This window comes from Cupressus sempervirens, chromosome 4 (genome assembly GCF_028749045.1).
Source record: "Cupressus sempervirens isolate cs-2001-9-10 chromosome 4, ASM2874904v1, whole genome shotgun sequence".
Taxonomy (NCBI): Eukaryota; Viridiplantae; Streptophyta; class Pinopsida; order Cupressales; family Cupressaceae; genus Cupressus; species Cupressus sempervirens.
Window position 1 is genome coordinate 819,399,624 of NC_143121.1, and position 17,161 is coordinate 819,416,784.

The window sequence follows — 17,161 nt, forward strand, 5'->3', positions numbered from 1 at the left end:
TCTTTGATACCCAATGTTTTGGAGAGACAAAAGGATGTTTACCAACAAATAGGTTAGTGTATGTATTCTATTACTACCCTATGAATTATTAGGTATAGCTCCCTATGATTTGCAATGATATGCAATGAATATTTTTCTATGAGATCAGAAGCTTTGACATTATAAGCTCTTAACTTGATAGCATTAAAGGATAACCAAATTTTTTATAGGAACAAACAATTCAAGCAAGATGGATTTGAATATAACCTATCACACCCAATGGAATGACTATAGTAGATTATCTTGAGATTTCTAACCCTTACTTTTGTTCTAAATGCAAATTAACCATCTAAACACAGAAGAGGAATGAAGAGATATGCACATGAGGGCAAATGGAAATGCTTTCACTATCAACCTTGAATGAAATGGAATCCAATCAATAATTAAATAGATTTATACACATTTATCTTTCATTTCCCAATGAAACTATCTAACATGATATGAGATTAACAAGAGAAGAAACATAACCATATATGAAGAAAGTAAATGGAATCACCTTCACTGTAATTACCAAAATGAAATGGAATCCATATGATTATCATAGAATTACATATGATTGTCTTTCAATGCTTAATGCATAACTAATCTATGCATGGGCAACAAAACATGACAAGGAAATAGGGTAAATGGAATTACAAACCAATTCACCATCAAGTTTTCCAACCTTTGTATTGTCAAATGAGGTTATATTTATAGTTTTATGTCATCCATCAGTTCAGCAGAGAAATGGTCACAAAATAAAAAGGAAATAAAATATTAAATTATCCAGTCATATGAACATGTGGCATCTTCTCCATTAGTGATTCTAAATCCATGGTGCTTCTGAAAACATGTGATGACTATTCAGCTTCCTGCAATCTTTAGAAAATCCTGTAGAAAATCATTATTTTCTTCATCTTCTGTTGTTTCACACCACACCCATGTATTTCATATTCCAATACTCACTAGAGTTTTGAATTTAGGTCATCGATCTTAAACCAATGATTGTGATTAAAAGATTATAACCTTTCCTTTATAACTTCTCTTGTAGGTCCCTCCATGTACACATGTTAAATTGTTGCTATGTCATTATGAATAATAGTTGAGAAACTTTTAATAACAACATGGCGATGAATGTAAATCTTTTTCTAATCTAAAGGTGGTAATAAAATGATGTTAAGTCTCTTTGTTTTGCAGCACGGGTCCACTTTCCAATCAGGCACATCATGGCAAACAAGTGGCATAGTTTCATTGCTTGTAGAATCTGACATCAAACTGCTTTGCTTTATGGTACTACATTGAATATATTGGGCCCACCAAGACATGTGTCATTCTATCGTTGTGTCACTATGAATAATGTTTGAGCAACTTTTTATAGTGACATAATGATGATTGTGGATCTTTCTATGATTTGACAGTTAGGAAAATACATCTCTAAGGTCAGTTAAAATTCCATCTTAAAATACTATCTGTCGATCTATTCTTCATCTAACAACCTACACTTTATCTCTGAGCTATTTGACTTGTCATCCAGTCAATGGTGTGCATTCTTTCATTCATTTGGCTTTTCTCCACCATGTAGTTTATTAAAATTGTATCTGAACCGTTTATGTACTTAATCGACGATGCATATTTGTTTATCTTCATATTTTGACTCCAAGAGGGTTTCAAATGTTTTATTCTGCATGAACTGCTTCTTCTGCTCACCGGTCTTTCTCATCTGCAATGTCTTTCATGGAAACCATAACATAACATTGAATCTTTGTCTTTATCATAGTTAGAAAAAAATCAATAGAAGATCTAGACCTTCTTCTCATCGGGATGACACATAAAAATCTCCCAAACCCTAATGATCTAGCCTTGGACTAATGCATTGCTCATATGAATCCTTGCATTAGGTTAACTCAAAGGAATGATGAGAAGAAAGGCCATCCTGTGGGAAATCTAGACTCAAACTTAAGATATTGATACTTGACTTAACTGAAAACTCTAAAGCAAAAAGATATGAATTGAAACTTAGGCAACATAATGTTACCGAGATTTGAAGTTTTCTAAGTTGGTAGTTCTTACCGAGTCAGGAGAACTTACTAAGTTGAAGGTGTCTTCTGAGCATTAGAGACCAAATTGAGTGGAGGACAACCTATCACCTAGTGAGTATACATATGAAGAATTAATGGTGATTGAAAGGAGAAAATTCATTGAAAAGAAAGAAATCAAATGCATTGTTTCACTGCAAATTTTTAGAGCATAGAGTGAAGAGTGAATTCAAAGTTTTTGAGCGATTTGACAAATTATTGTTGAAGATTTTCCAATTTTTGAAACCCTACCAAATGATGGCATCTTTGAGTAGAAAAATGAAGAAAGGATCATAAATTTTGGTTCGTGGAGTGGATTTCAAGGCTCCCACATTCAAGCTGAGTCTGGCAATTGCAAAGGCACTCAACACTGCTAGAGCGTAATCACAAATTCACCCAAGGTACTTCTTGTCCATGATATTCATTCATTCTATCATTATTCTATCCAAGAACTTGGAACCCTAGAAATGAATGAAGTATTCAATAGTTATGTGTGGATGGCATTCTCAAACCTAAGCATAATCATTTTGAAACAAAGGACTTAACACATATTCTACCTATGCCGAAGGACTTTCAAGTTAAGTGGATCAGATTTATTCTGAGTCGATTTCATGATGGACAATTGTGGTTAGATCACCCTATCATGATAATAAAGAAGATGATACACAGAATCACTAGATTGTCCATGTTGAATAAATCTAAAATCACTAAAACCCTAGGTCAGGCAAAATTGACAAAGCATACTCTTTTCGAGTGGGATGAAATAGGCATGAAGCTAAGTGGTGTGACAAACATGGAATTGAAGTTTGGGATCCATGTGATTTCTCATGAGATATATACCTCAAGTCAGTTGAACAGTGTGTCATGTGAGGTTGTTGATCTAATATATAAGGTGGTGAAGAATAGACCTTGCCAAGCTATTGCTAATACAATTCAACAAGAATATTGAGAGCATTACAGTGTCAAAGAATAACCCATGTAAGTTTGGTTCTCTTTTGACATGTCTATTTTTCTTTGTTCAAAAGTTTTTCCCTTCCAAAGGATTTGTAGTATGGAGAAAGGATGTTCTAGTATTGTACCAAATCAATGAATACATAGTAGAAATGGGTGAAAATTTTAGCAGCATTATGGATAATTACTTTGAGTCATTCAAGGAAAAGATGCAAAATTGATTTAGGATACCCAGGAAGCTTATAGAAGACTATGAGCAAGATATCTATTTCATGGTTGACTGTGACAAAGTTTATATTTAAGTAGTCAGACCTAGAGTGGCATGGGTTAAGCCTCTAGATTATGAGGTTAACATTGATGATACTAAGGATATCATTGAAGCTCTAATGAATGAGCCTATCGATTCTAAAGCTACTTATTTTGGAACATATGATGAGGCTAAGGCCATAATTGAGATTGAGATAAAGCTACCTCAAGCAGTAGGTAGAGGAAGGAAGAGGATAGAGAAAATAATAAAGAATACCAAGTCATCAAGCTCTCCTCTAATGCTTACCTGTTGTGGTTTTCACAGCACATGCCCCATTTCTCCTAAAGAAATGGGGACCCCTTAGTAATTTTTTTGTTTTTTCTAGACCCCTAGTTCGGGGTCTGAGTCTTTTAGGGCTCTATCTAGTGTCTGAGTCAACCCTAGCCCTCTGCATAAGAAATCTAGTAGCCAAAAATTAAAGAATTTGGATTAAGTTTGATTTTGTTTAGTGAATGGGGCACACTAGCCCACCTAGTACACCCTTCAAGGTGTGCTAGTGTGCTAGTCACACTAGTATGGAACACTTCCCTTTGTGAGTGTGCACCTGAGGTGCACACCCCCAAAGGGTGTGCTCTGTCATAGGCCTATAAAAACCTAGGATACCCCCCTTCACTTATTCATTATCTCCTCTACTCAAACATAAATCACACTTCCATACTTGTTGAGGTGCGCCTTTTCTTTAGTCCCTGCACATACACACACAAACAAACCTAAGTTTAAAAGGTGTGCACCTATCCAATGTGTGCAATGTGTGCACCTTCTTATTTTGAAAAACTAAAAAGAACCTAAATAACTAAAAAAACCTTATGTAAGGTGCACATATGCACACCTTATCTAAGGTGAAAGCAAAGACATAATGAGAATGGTGCGCAACTGCGCACCATTTTTTGACACTTAAGTGCCTTTGGAAAGAGTTAGGGTGCGCACATGTGCACCCCACAAGGTGTGCATGTGTGCACTCTTAATTTTGTAGATCTTTCCAAGTTCAAGGCACACCTAGTGCACATTTAAGGTGTACAAGGTGCACCAAAAAACTTGCATTCTAAGATGTAGAATAGGTTTTTTGAGTGTTTTAACAATTTTTAGGGTTCTGGGTTAGTTTCCTTAGCAATTACGGTTTGTTCAAATTTGATTTTTCCACCTCTTCGACTAATATACTTTTGTTTTTTACCAGATATAATGGATTCTTCTTTGTCTTCCCTTGTCTCAAAGATTTCTCCTAAGCTAATGGTTTTCAAGTTTTAGGGTGTATCATCCAAATCACATTTTCAGGATGCACATTTAGAGATTCGAGACATGGAGATGGGTCATATTGACTGGAATGTATTCCTCATTCTTTGCAACAAATGAAATGAGAGTTTCCCAATGGTTTTTGCACTCATAAGATTGGGATTAGTAAATGCAGCTTCACACTTAGTTTCAGTATAATCTTTTGAGTTAATGATGGCTTTGGTTGAGAAATATGTTTCAGAAGAGAAGGTTGTCAAAAGCATAACTAGAGATATCCTTCTCAATCTAAGACCCAAGAATATAGAGAAAGTATTTCATCTTCTAAGGGTAGATCAATATATAAGACTGACATACCATCAAGAAAAAAGGTGGTATAGAGATCATGAACAAGAAGCTACAGAAATTATTCAATCTTCATATCTCATTGATAGAACACCTCTTGGGCAAAGAGCAAGGAAAGTAGATATGAAAAGAAGTTACATGAAGGATGATATCAAACATTCTATAATGCTCCTGAGTAGAATCATGGGATTACTAGCAGCAGGACACTTAAACATATGGGTGGTACACTTCATTGAAACCATCAAAACAATAAAGATGCCAAATGACTGGGCCATAATTCTCAGTGAGAATTTAGATGAATGGCTGGTGGTGGTCAAAAATGATCTAAGGTTTTATATGACATATTATTTGGTGTATATGTTGGCAGTAAGGACTACAAACTACCTAGGGTTGTTTAAAAGGGGTAACTTGCAAGATGTTGATGCATGGCCTTATGTGGAAAACCCCCAACTGTTGAAGAAAAAGCTCTTAGATCACAACAAAGAATACATAATAGGGAATGATGCTTTCATTTTTGTAATCATTCGGTTCACTAAGGGAGACTATGCAAAAAGGATGTCAAAAGAGGTAGCAACAAGAATTACATAAATAGAGACCTACTACATCCAATTCAAGACATTCGCCTACTTAAGGGTAGTGGGTATACCTATAAATCCTAAGAAGCTCCATAGACATCCATGTGATAGACTTATTTTGCTAGAGATTGCATGACAACTCTCATTTGCATATGACAAAGTAAAAAAACATCATAAGAAGACCTGGGTGCTGCCCATCACCATAGGTTTGTTCAGTGTCAAGTAGAAGTAGGATATCATGAATTTTGAGTCAGAATGGGATCAGTATCCCTTGGAGGATTATAAATCCCCTTGTCCATGTTTTGATAATATTGGCAGAGTCCAATTCTTGGCAGGAAAATAATTTAAACATAAAGATGTTATAGAGGATCATTGGATGAATGCAGTAGATGACTACAATATTAAGATAAGGGATTATTATAGGATGACTCTTTGTTTGGTAGGCAGTGCCTTGAAAATAAAGGTCCCATTGAAGGTTTTTTAACAAGACACTTTAGATGTCTTGGATCACCTATATAATCGAGATAAGGTATGTGATCAGCCAATCATGAATGTAGAGATTGATAGAGAAGAAAATGTAGATATCAATCATGGGCAAGGCATATCATCTAGTTGACCAAGGAATGGATTAAGAGACCATTCAAGTTGGATCCAATTCTATAAGTAGTAGTTTTCCAAGTTATACCCTTCCTAGTGTAGGGCAAAGGTTATAGTACCAAAGTTCATAACCCAATCTCCAATTAGGCCAAAGATAGTGTATCAACATGATAGGGAAGTTGGGTACTTCAAGACACAAAAGGGAAAGAATAAAAGGAAAAGATTTTTTCCACAGTGAGCTGAGCTTGAGGTTGAAGGCACTCAAGCCCAAGAAGCCACTCAAGCACAAGATAATCCACAAGTACCACCACCGTAATAGGGATAGGGATCTGAAGAGCAAGCACAAGAGGTGTCCCCATGGATTCAAGAAGAAGAAGCCTCTCTGTTAGCTCCTAAGAGAAAAAAGGATAAGACTGCAATTAAAAGGACTAGAAGACAGAGGGTGCAAAGTAAGGTTATTCCTATTCCTTTAGTCTTGAAAACCATTCTTGAAGGAGCTAAAGAGGATGAAGAAGATGACGAGGATAACCTTACCTTGAGTTAGAGGACTCATCTAGCTAGGGCTACTGAGGTAGAATGAAGGAGTTCCACTGTAATGTTGCCATCCATTCCTACATAACCTATTCAGGTTACAACTTTAGAGGATGAGTTACAATAGTGGATTGATGAACAAGACGACCAAGGGGTTGATGTCTTTAAAATATCAAATTTTGACTTCATACATGTAGGTACTAAACTCATAGGTGACAATATAAGGGATACACCAACAAATCAGCCTTTGGGAGAAAATTGGAGTCAATTTCCATCTTCTCCACAAGGACCTCTAGGTGCCCTGCCATCACTAGCTCAAGATGTATCTTTAGTAAATAAAGGTTTAGCCACCCCTCTCCCTTTGGTCAATGAAGAACAGGTGCAACCAATACAAGAAGAAGAGCCACAACAAATACCTACTGACGAAGTATCAGAGGAGGGGCAAATATATGAAGAACCCCAGCAAGCTTCTCAAGATACATAGGTAAGGAATGTGGGCTCAACAGATACAGGGATGCCTGATATAGATCCCTCACAGAAAGAAAGGACTTTGAAGAGGAGCGATAAGGGAAAGGGTCTACAAAAGAAACCCCCTCTTCATCTAAGTATAAGTCTCTAATGGAAACTACTCCAAGATGGTTGAGCAAAGAGGTGATGGTTAGGCATAAAAGGTAATTGTATTGTACTAAGGAAGAGGGAACGAGAGAACTAGTTGAAGCTCTCGAGAAGCCTGAATTACCTAAGGGTGGTGCACGTGCATTGGCCTTCATTATGAGGGACCAAAATTAGGGCTTTTTCTCTCACATTGATATCCTTCCTTTACATGTAGGTACTGAAGATCTGACCACAAATGATGATCAGATCAAAGAAGTATTGCTTGGAAAGCTAGCTGTAGACATAACTAAATTGGTGATCACTATAGAAATTAAAGAAGTGTTTAACCACTTAGACACAGATGAGGCTGAATTGGTCAACTTGAGAAAGAAGAATGAAATCATGAGGGGATTTCTACATGAGTTAGTTGGTCCTATTGACTCAAATAATCTGGAGGCTACTCTTGAAGCAGCTTTAGAAAAGAAAGATAAAGAGGAGGCAGTTATATAGGTAGATCCATTTTTGAAGGCTTGTCAATTATGGTGAGAATGTTTTGAGGAAAAGGGAGTGTAGATAATACAAGGGAACCTTAAGTCATTGCACCATATGTAGAATAATGTAGAGAAGCTAGTTGCTATATTAAACAAGTATTTTGGATTGATGGATGAGGTACATACCTGTGGAAATGACCTTCGAGTATTACAGTGAATAAAAGGGAAAAGGTATCATATGTTGATGGATTTATATACGGGAATGAGTTAGAAAAGATAGATGATTGGATTGAGAAGATTAAAATTGGTAATAAAGTAATTGAGACACTACATGTGGATATTCATAAGCTCAAGGATCAAACCCAAGAGCAAATTTTGGAAGCAGAGAGGTATTATAGTGGTGCATGCCTTGACATCTTTGAAGATGAGTCAAAAGATAAACTCTTGCTAGTGCAAACAATTGTTGAACAATTTCAAAATATATTTGAAGAAGCTTTGACTAATGAAGACATTGGACAAGCATTTAAGATGGAGGAGGCATTGCTAGAGTTGGATGTAAAGCTCAAAGATTTTGTGGAGACTCGCATAGAAGTAGGAAACTATTAGCAAATAGCAAAAGATAAGTATGATGCTTTGGATTTTCTAGATGCAACCCAAGTGACAAAGATCATAGAGAAATTCAAGAGAAAACATCTAGACATAGCTTTGGTATAAAGGGGAACAAAACCCAGAAGCTAGAATTTTAGTTTTGACACTTGGGAAAATTTTGCATTTTTTGAACCCTGTCTTCCAAGGTGCACTTCTCCCAAGGTGTGCAAGGTGCACTAGAATTTTTTTGAAGAAGTAAAAGGTGCACCAATAGTTAACTGCTAGTTCCAAATTTAGAGCTTTCCATGCACCGAAAATGCATTCTGACGGTAGTTCAACTCCTACAAACCTGCAGAAAAGGTTGAGCTTCTATTTTTGGCATCTCTAGAGACTCCTATCTCATATGATGGTTTTATTCTTCTTATTTTCTTATGATTTTTTTTTTTTAAGACATGTAAAGGCTCATGCACCCATTAAATGATATAAACAAGGGTGAAGTCCTACTTAGCACCATTTCGAGAGTCAAATTATACATAAATAGATATATTTTATTAGTTTAGAAGCATATATTTGCATGAAGAGATCTCTCACTCTCAACACAAATTTAGGAGAATATTTCCTATAAATTGAGGAATTAAATATGTATGTCAGGTTGTTATTTTGATGCAATAATATATGCTTTTGGTGCTCTCATTCTGAGTGTAGTTATTCTTGTTGGAGTGTGTTATTTTTGTGGATTCTTGTTCATGATAATAATGGAGCCAATAGTTTTTTGTGTTGATTTGACTGTGTGATATTTTAGTTCTGGTATTTTTCACGTGTTGATGAATTCCACTGACGTACATAGTTGGAGAAGAGATCACCCTTTTGTTCCTACATAGCTTTTTGTCTCACATGAGCGCACTTTCCTTGGCCTTGTGATTTGATAAGAAGTGAAACATCTTTCGATTTTATTAAGTTTCCATTGATGATTGCATCAATAGATTTGAGGAAGTGTTGCTCCTACTTTCATTGGTTTCCTACCCAAAATTTTCAATGATTTAACTTGTAGACATGTTGTTACTATAGTTTATGTCTGTTAGGAATTTCCCTTTCATGCTATTTACTTTCATCTCTTGTTACCTTACCTTCATTATTTGCTTTTACAAACACTTGGTTAATTTAGGCATTCATATAGTTGCATAGTTAAAATTGTATTCATTATAAACAAAAAAATACAAAAATATATTTCTTTTTGTGTAGTTACTCTTTTGAGACAGCAAGCAGATTCAACATCTTATCTAAAATTGGTCAAGCCAGCAAAGGCCTCCTCGTGAACACTCACATTTATCTTCTACTGAGAGGATTCTAGTAGGTCGCAAGATCGCCCGAAACCTTGGGGTTGATCCTAGATCATCTTTTCAAGAGAGGAGTTCGAAAGGATTCCTATCGTTAAGCATCATGCAAAATGATAGCTCAACATTACCAAGGGAAAAGGAGATGTTGTGGAAGAAGAAGATAAAGAGGATGAAGTAGAGGAAACTGAATCTAAGAAGGAAGAGCCTCCCAAGAAGAAGGGGAAGGTTATTATAACCAAACTTGCTAAGTCCTCCCCTATAGTATTTACAAGAAGAGAAGCTAAGTCCAAGAAGAAGCTAAAGCTAGGTGAAGATGAAGAAAAATAGATTATCTTTAAAAGGTTTGCACCTACACTTCAAGAAAAATTAAAGAAGATGGAAGAAGGAGCAAGCATGACATGTTTTAAGTCTCTTAAGTGTGAGACTAGAAGTGAGGAAGAGAAAAAGAAGATTGAGGATACTCTTACAGCAAAATTGGGCAAGTGGAAATACTTACCTTATGAGCTTTCACAAAAAAATTCAAATGAACTTTTGGAGGTAGTTAATCCTAGATGGGACAGTGCAATGAAGACTGCCAAAGACATTTATGAACAAACTTTAAGATAGCTGATGCTGAGTCTCAGTGAAAAGGAGGTGACAGAATCCTTGAAGTAGAATGAGAAGAAGCTCACTCTCAAATTCAACACATGTATGATATTGCTTAAGGGCATTGCATCTATGGTGCAGTCTACTTCTACCAAATGGAAAAACATCTATGGGTTACACAAACCTAGGTACTTTGTGGTGCATGTGTTGGAAATGATTGAAAAGATCATGAATGAAGAGAAATGGAACTGGTAAATGGAACTGGTAAAGAATGTTTCAATCATTATTTTTTCATTGATGTCAAACTTGCTACTTGCAGGAATGACAATTTCTTAACTGATCCAAATACTATCAATTGGTTGATTGACAAGGAGGTGGCAATCAATAAGATGTAACTAGAGTACCTAGAGAAAGGTTGAAGTTATGATGTTGTAATGAAGTATAAAGATCAGATAAGCCATTGATGAAATAGTGTATTGATAACATACTCTAAGACATAGAGGATGGACACACTAAGACACATCAAAGATGTAAGGATTAACTAAGTTCATTGGAGAGAGTCAAGCTAGCTAGTTAGTGCCGAACATATTCTCAATTGAAGCCGAGCTAGTTCAACTTAGTGTGTGCTGAGTGATCTTCAGTGTAAGCCAAGTAATTATTCAGATACCGAGTAACACAGAATCCTTCAGATGTTGAGTAGCAGAAAAAGATAATGGATGTCGAGTAAGTCTTCAAGTGCTGAGAAAAGCAGAAAATGCTATAGGTGTCGAGCACCAATAAAATAACAATAGAAGACGAGTAACATAGAAAGAGCCGAGCATCAGTAAATCAATGATACCGAGTTGCTGCATTATTTGTTAAGTCAAAGATTTGCCAGATTAGTAGCGATAAGTTTGTTACATCAAATTTTGTGAATTAGTTGGATGATAAGGATGATGAGTAGATGTCACAAAATTTTATGTAAACCATGCAAACCAATTCAAGGAAAATGCTAATGGACTTATCATGAAGTTTCTAGAAGAAACAATTTGGAGGGAAAACAATATCATTTTCTCAAAAGATTTGAGCAAGAAATCAAAAACAAAACTTCTTTATAAGAAGTTACAAGTTAGAGATCAAATGTGCATGCATGAGAGGGAGTTGGTCTTAAGTGTGGTCATGCGAAGAAGCCAAGAGGAGTAAGAATAGAGCATCAAGACTCTGAGTTGATCAAGTGACCATAGAATGCATTGGCATAACGAGTGGAAGAACTCAAGGAGACAGATCTTGAAGGGTGAACAAGTTGTCAGCACTACAAGGGAGGAAAGCCAAGCAAAGAAAAGAACTGAAGAGTGATCTGAAATTTGCACAGTTAGGGTCGCAATCTTTATCAAGTCAAAACCCTTCTAATACTCTCTTACCATTGTATTAGATATTGAAATCCTACATTGCTATGTTAGCTTAGTAGCTAAGTGGATAAGCCTCAAGAAAAGGATAAAGAGATCCCCAGGAGAAGGACAAAGAGATCCTCAAGAGAAGGATAAAGAGATACTTAGGAGGAGGATAGGAGATCCTTAGAGAGGGATGAAAGATTCTTTTGAGAAGGTGACTGTAAATCCCATGGACTTGGGTGAGCCTAACAGCTCTATAGAAATCCTTTAAGAGAGTGACATTCCTTGTTGAATGTTCTTAAGTCCTCTAACAAGGCATACTCCTAAATGGGTGTAGAAATCCTTTAACAGGGTCACATTTAACAATGTGTTGTAGCCTTTAACAGGGTAGGTCTTTAACAGGGCAGACCATCAGAAGTGGTTGAAATCAATTGCACAGTTATTCAGTGGGTATCATCCCCACCCCAGTTTTACCTTCTTATTCCTGGAGGGCTTCTGGGTCATCAAAATCCTTAGTGTTATGGTGTGATGCATGTTTACTTTTCATGATTGTATAATGTTCAATTGCATGCATGATAATTTCAGTTATGTGCCATTAAGGATAAGAAGAAAAATTTGTATTGGACATCATTGGACCTTGGATAATTGATTTACCCCCCCTCTCAGTTATTCTAAAGAATTCTAACAAAATGTTGATGAAAAGGATGGTGAAGATGAGGATGCAGAAGAAGAAATAAAAGATGATGAGATAGATGATGTTGATCTTAATGATGAGGAGGAAGGATAGGAGGCCACTGAGGAAAGTCTTCTTGAAATACAAAGTATTGAAGAAACTAATGCAGAGAAGATTGCAGCATTAGTTATGACTTCTTTTCCTCGCTCTTTGAGCAAAGCCTTAGTGCAATTAGGCTCAGAGTAGGCTTCTATCAAGTTGGTTGTGGTTACCTCTACTACACCAAGCACCCAACCAATCTCTAGATCTCTACTGATGAGAGTTACATTGACTAAAGTGCCTAACACTTCATCTATCAGGTAGCAAGTTCTTCCAACATCAGGCTTGACCAAGGAATGACAAGGTATTCATGTTGTTAGTGTTATTTCTACATTTATTGTTATTCCATATATTTCTACAATTATTTCAATATTGAATGTATCCATAGCCAATGTAATGACATTTGAGAAGCAGTCTCAACCAAGCATTGAAGTTCTCAATAAAGGTAAAGAAATTATTTCTACCATTTCAAAGGTTAAGGGTAAAGAAGAAGAGGAAGAAATTGATCTGGATGAAGACATTGTTATTTCAAATTGGGATATCTCTATCCTTACTCATGATCAAATGGATACCCTTGGAGAACTCTTGAAGAAAAGGGCTAAGCAATAGAAGCTTAGAGAAGAGAAGAAGAAGAAGAAGAAGAAGAAGAAGAAAAAGAAGAAGAAAAATCAAGTCCTTGAGGACATGAAGAGCATATTTGTTGATGCTCTGAGTATTGAGGTTGATAGAAAATAACCTATTCTAGATCAATTAGCTAAAAATGTCCACAAGTATAATGAAGATTTGAATGGACAAGAAAAACTATTGCAAAGAGCTGAAAGAACATTTGAAAACATAGTGTTGGAGCAAGTTACACTAAAGATTGCAATAGATCAAGTAGAACTGTCTAACATTCTTGCTACACTAGAAACATCTAAAAATAATGGTGTTTCATTATTTGTCAAACTAAGTGACACATCTATCTTCACAAAGGAGATCAAGGATAAATTGTCCAACATAGATGAGGATATGAAGGCAAGTGCACACCAGATGTCACTTGATCCAAGTTACACTTCTGCACATTACACAAAGATTAGATATCTAACAAATCTTCAGGCAAAATTATTGAGGGAAGAAGCCAAAATTAGGGCCACATTTGCAGAAATTCAAGGAATGATTCTTCCAAACATGGATGCATTGCAAAATCACAATGCACATGCAAAGACTCTCATCTAGGATAATAACTTCTCCATAGTTGACCACATGATGGAACTTTCAACAAAAGTACAGATAGCCTTGCATGCAAGTAAGGTATTGCAAGTGAATTGGGACAAGACTATGGTACTAATTCTAAAGGTACAATATGATTTCTTGTCACATTTTGGTATTAACTTATAAATATTATACACCTTTTGCATTTATGTCAAAAAGGGGAAGAATACTATTGGCAAAGGGGGAGAAGTGTATATATATTTATAGAGAAGATTTCGTATAAAAGGAGAAGATCAGTATACTCCAAACATATGTATATAGGAAATATATGTATGGGGGAGTAGTATAATAATATGTAGATACATGGTACAGTTAAGCAAACAATATCTTTACAAAAGCAATTTTGAAAAATCAGAAAAAATAGAGTATTTTACCAAGCTATAGTAGCAGGAAGTGAAAACTAAGTTGAAGATACAATATGGTGATAAATAAAGTTTTTGACTTGTAATTTTGAGTATTCAAATTTTTGGTTTGATAAGTATTTTTTTCATTAATGCCAAAGGGGGAGATTGTTGACATTAAGGTCAATTTGTCTATCAGTGACTCAACACTTAGTCAAATGGTTACATTGCTACTGAGATCTACAGTTGCTAAAAAGCTTATCATTTATCTAGCAATGTTAACCAAGTATCTTAGTTGCTACTAAGCTACACAACATCTATCAAGCATTAAAGATAATTTACAGTATAGCCTGAGCATAGCAGTGTCTACCAAGCTATCCAATGGATGTGATGAAGACTCTAGTATTAACCAAGCTCTGTAATGTTAACCAAGCTCTACAATGTCTACCAAGCTAGTAGTGTTAACTTAGTGAATCTAGCGTTGACCAAGTCATGCAATGTCAACCAAGTGATTCAGTAGCTACCGAGCTTCTCAGTGTTCACTGAGTCACATAGTGTTGATCTAGTTCAAGCTACTTGAGAGTGATTAGTATGGACTAATCTTCTACTTCAACCGAGTAGAGTTTGCTGAGTATTGATAGTGTTTTCTATGTATCAGAACATCACCGAGTTTGTCTTCAAAACCCAAGTTATAGTAGTTGGGCAGACTTTGTGAATTACGATAAATTTGGTATTGTAACTGACTCCAGTAATTAATTATTTGGATTAATATATATGTAACTCATTTGTATCATATTCAAGAATATATATGTAAAGAAGAATAAGGAGTGTATGAGAGTGAATTGAAGAAGGCTACAAGCAGTATACGGGACAACAAAGATTTATCTATCATAGCTAGGTGATCATTGTAATACAAGGAATCTCATTTAGTAAATCAAAGTTGTAGATTAGCGATCAGCTATTTATTCATCCTAACAGGTGCATTAGTCAAATCCTTTAATAAGGTAGACTTAATAGCCTTTTGTTAAATATCTTAACCAAGTGCATACTTCATTGTATGTTTTTAAATCCTTTAACAAGGTGGACCTCACAGTCCTTATTGCTCCTAATAGGGCAGATCAGAAGAAGTGGTCAATTGTAAGCCTTAATAGGTTAACTTTATACTACAATACTAAAGTCTGTGGGTATCATCACCACCCCAAGTTTACTTTCTAATTGGAAGGTTTCTTAGTCACCATATCTTGTGTCAAAGTATTATGAATGTTTTATTGCTTTCATTCTTTCATGCATGCAATTAGATCAGAATAATATATGAAGGATTAATTAGTGAATTAAGATATAGTTTTATTGGTTCCTGATTCAACCCTCCCCTCTTAGTAACCTAGCCTTCCTTATATCTCCAACAGTTCTAGTCGAGGAACTCGATGTAATCACAAAAGAAAGAGATACTTAGAAGGTCAAATATAAAGAGGCAAAAGAGTTATCATTCTAAAGTTGAAAGAAAAGGTAGAATCAATTAATTCCAAGAAGAATGAGTCAAGTGATCAGATCAAGGATAGTGATGTTATTTCTAAGCTAAAGAAGGAGAGTGATATTTTAAAGCATGAACTTGAAATTACCAATCTTAAGATGAGTTTAATGGAAGATGAGAAGAAAATTCAATCATATATGAGATCTGGGATTGTAGATCTGAAATCCAAACTTACCAAGGTAACATATGAACTTGAATCTACAAAGCCACAATTTATAAAAATTGAGAAGTATAACACTATTGTGAAAGGATAGCTTATACAAATAAAGCAACACCTTGAGAAGTTATATTCTAGCAGTAAGAAGCTTGATGAGCAGATCATGACACAAACACCTAAAGGATATGACTAGTATTGGCTACGATGAAGGAGAATCATTTAAGAGATCTGAATTTACTAAGGAACTAGGTCTAGTAAGCCAATAACCTGAACAACATCAAGAAGATTTGAACAATGAAGTACCTAAATAATCTAAAAAACCTAAAGAAGTACAGAAACAATTTAATGGAAGGTGCTTTGTATGCAATAAAATTGGTCACTTGAAGGATTGTACAGGGAAGTATACTAACCCTATTTATGGTTATTGTTATAATTGTTTTTTATTAAGTAAAATAGGTTTTTTACTAGGGTTCCTGAAACCCACCAATAATCAAGATAAATTTTTTTTAAAAGTTCAGCTCTAGCAACCAAGCAACATAAATAAAATAAAATAAAGGCCCAACCTAGCCAATAGACGGAAGAAAAAACCAAAAGGCCAAAAGCCAAGGAACAAGAAAAAACCAAGAGAAATGATCAGGGAACAAGTTCTTTAGCCAACTCCAGTTTCTTGAACTCCATCTCTTCCTTGGCCTTAGCCTCATCGATCTTCAACTGTTATAATTTTTATGCTTATGGACATAGAGCTAATGAATGTAGGAAACCTAGATTTCATAATAATAATATGTATCAAGGAACTAACCCTACAACTAGTAGACTTATTGGTGAAACTATTGTCATAAGAAATGGAGTCATGTATTACAAGTGCAACAACTTTGGACATATTGCTAGAGATTGTAGACTATAGATTAGTTAATCAGGACCTAGATATGTCAATAATGTCATAGCCAATTATAATTACAAAAACCTTGGGCATAAAGTAAGATTTTGTAGATTTAATGCTTTTGGAAACAATATGAGAACAAATAACATGAGATCACTGAATGCAAGAACACCTAGTTGTAGAAGGAATGACAACAACAATGTTAGACAAAAAGAAAATATGAAAGAGCATATAGAGAACTTCAATGAAAATTTTGTTAAAGCTAAGACACTTACAAGCACAAAAATATGGGTAGAAAAAAAGACAAATAACTCATCTGAGAACAAGTTGAAGTCAGTGATAGTAGCTGATAAACCCTTTATCAATCTAAGCAATCAATTCATTAAAAGATTAAGGGGAAATGATATCAAAAAATTATTTAAGCCCTAATAGGTTGAATTAAGACTTGTGAAGTTCAAAACTTAGTTTGATATGGATAAGGGGAAGCCATGGATAAGAGCACATGAAATTTGGAGCTCATATGTGAGTGCGCAAAAGAAAACACTTCACTGGTAAAAGATAAAATCTTTACGAATCATGTGTACTTGTACAATTAATGCAAAAGTAATTGGTGAAGGATTTAATGGCTAAAATTAAAT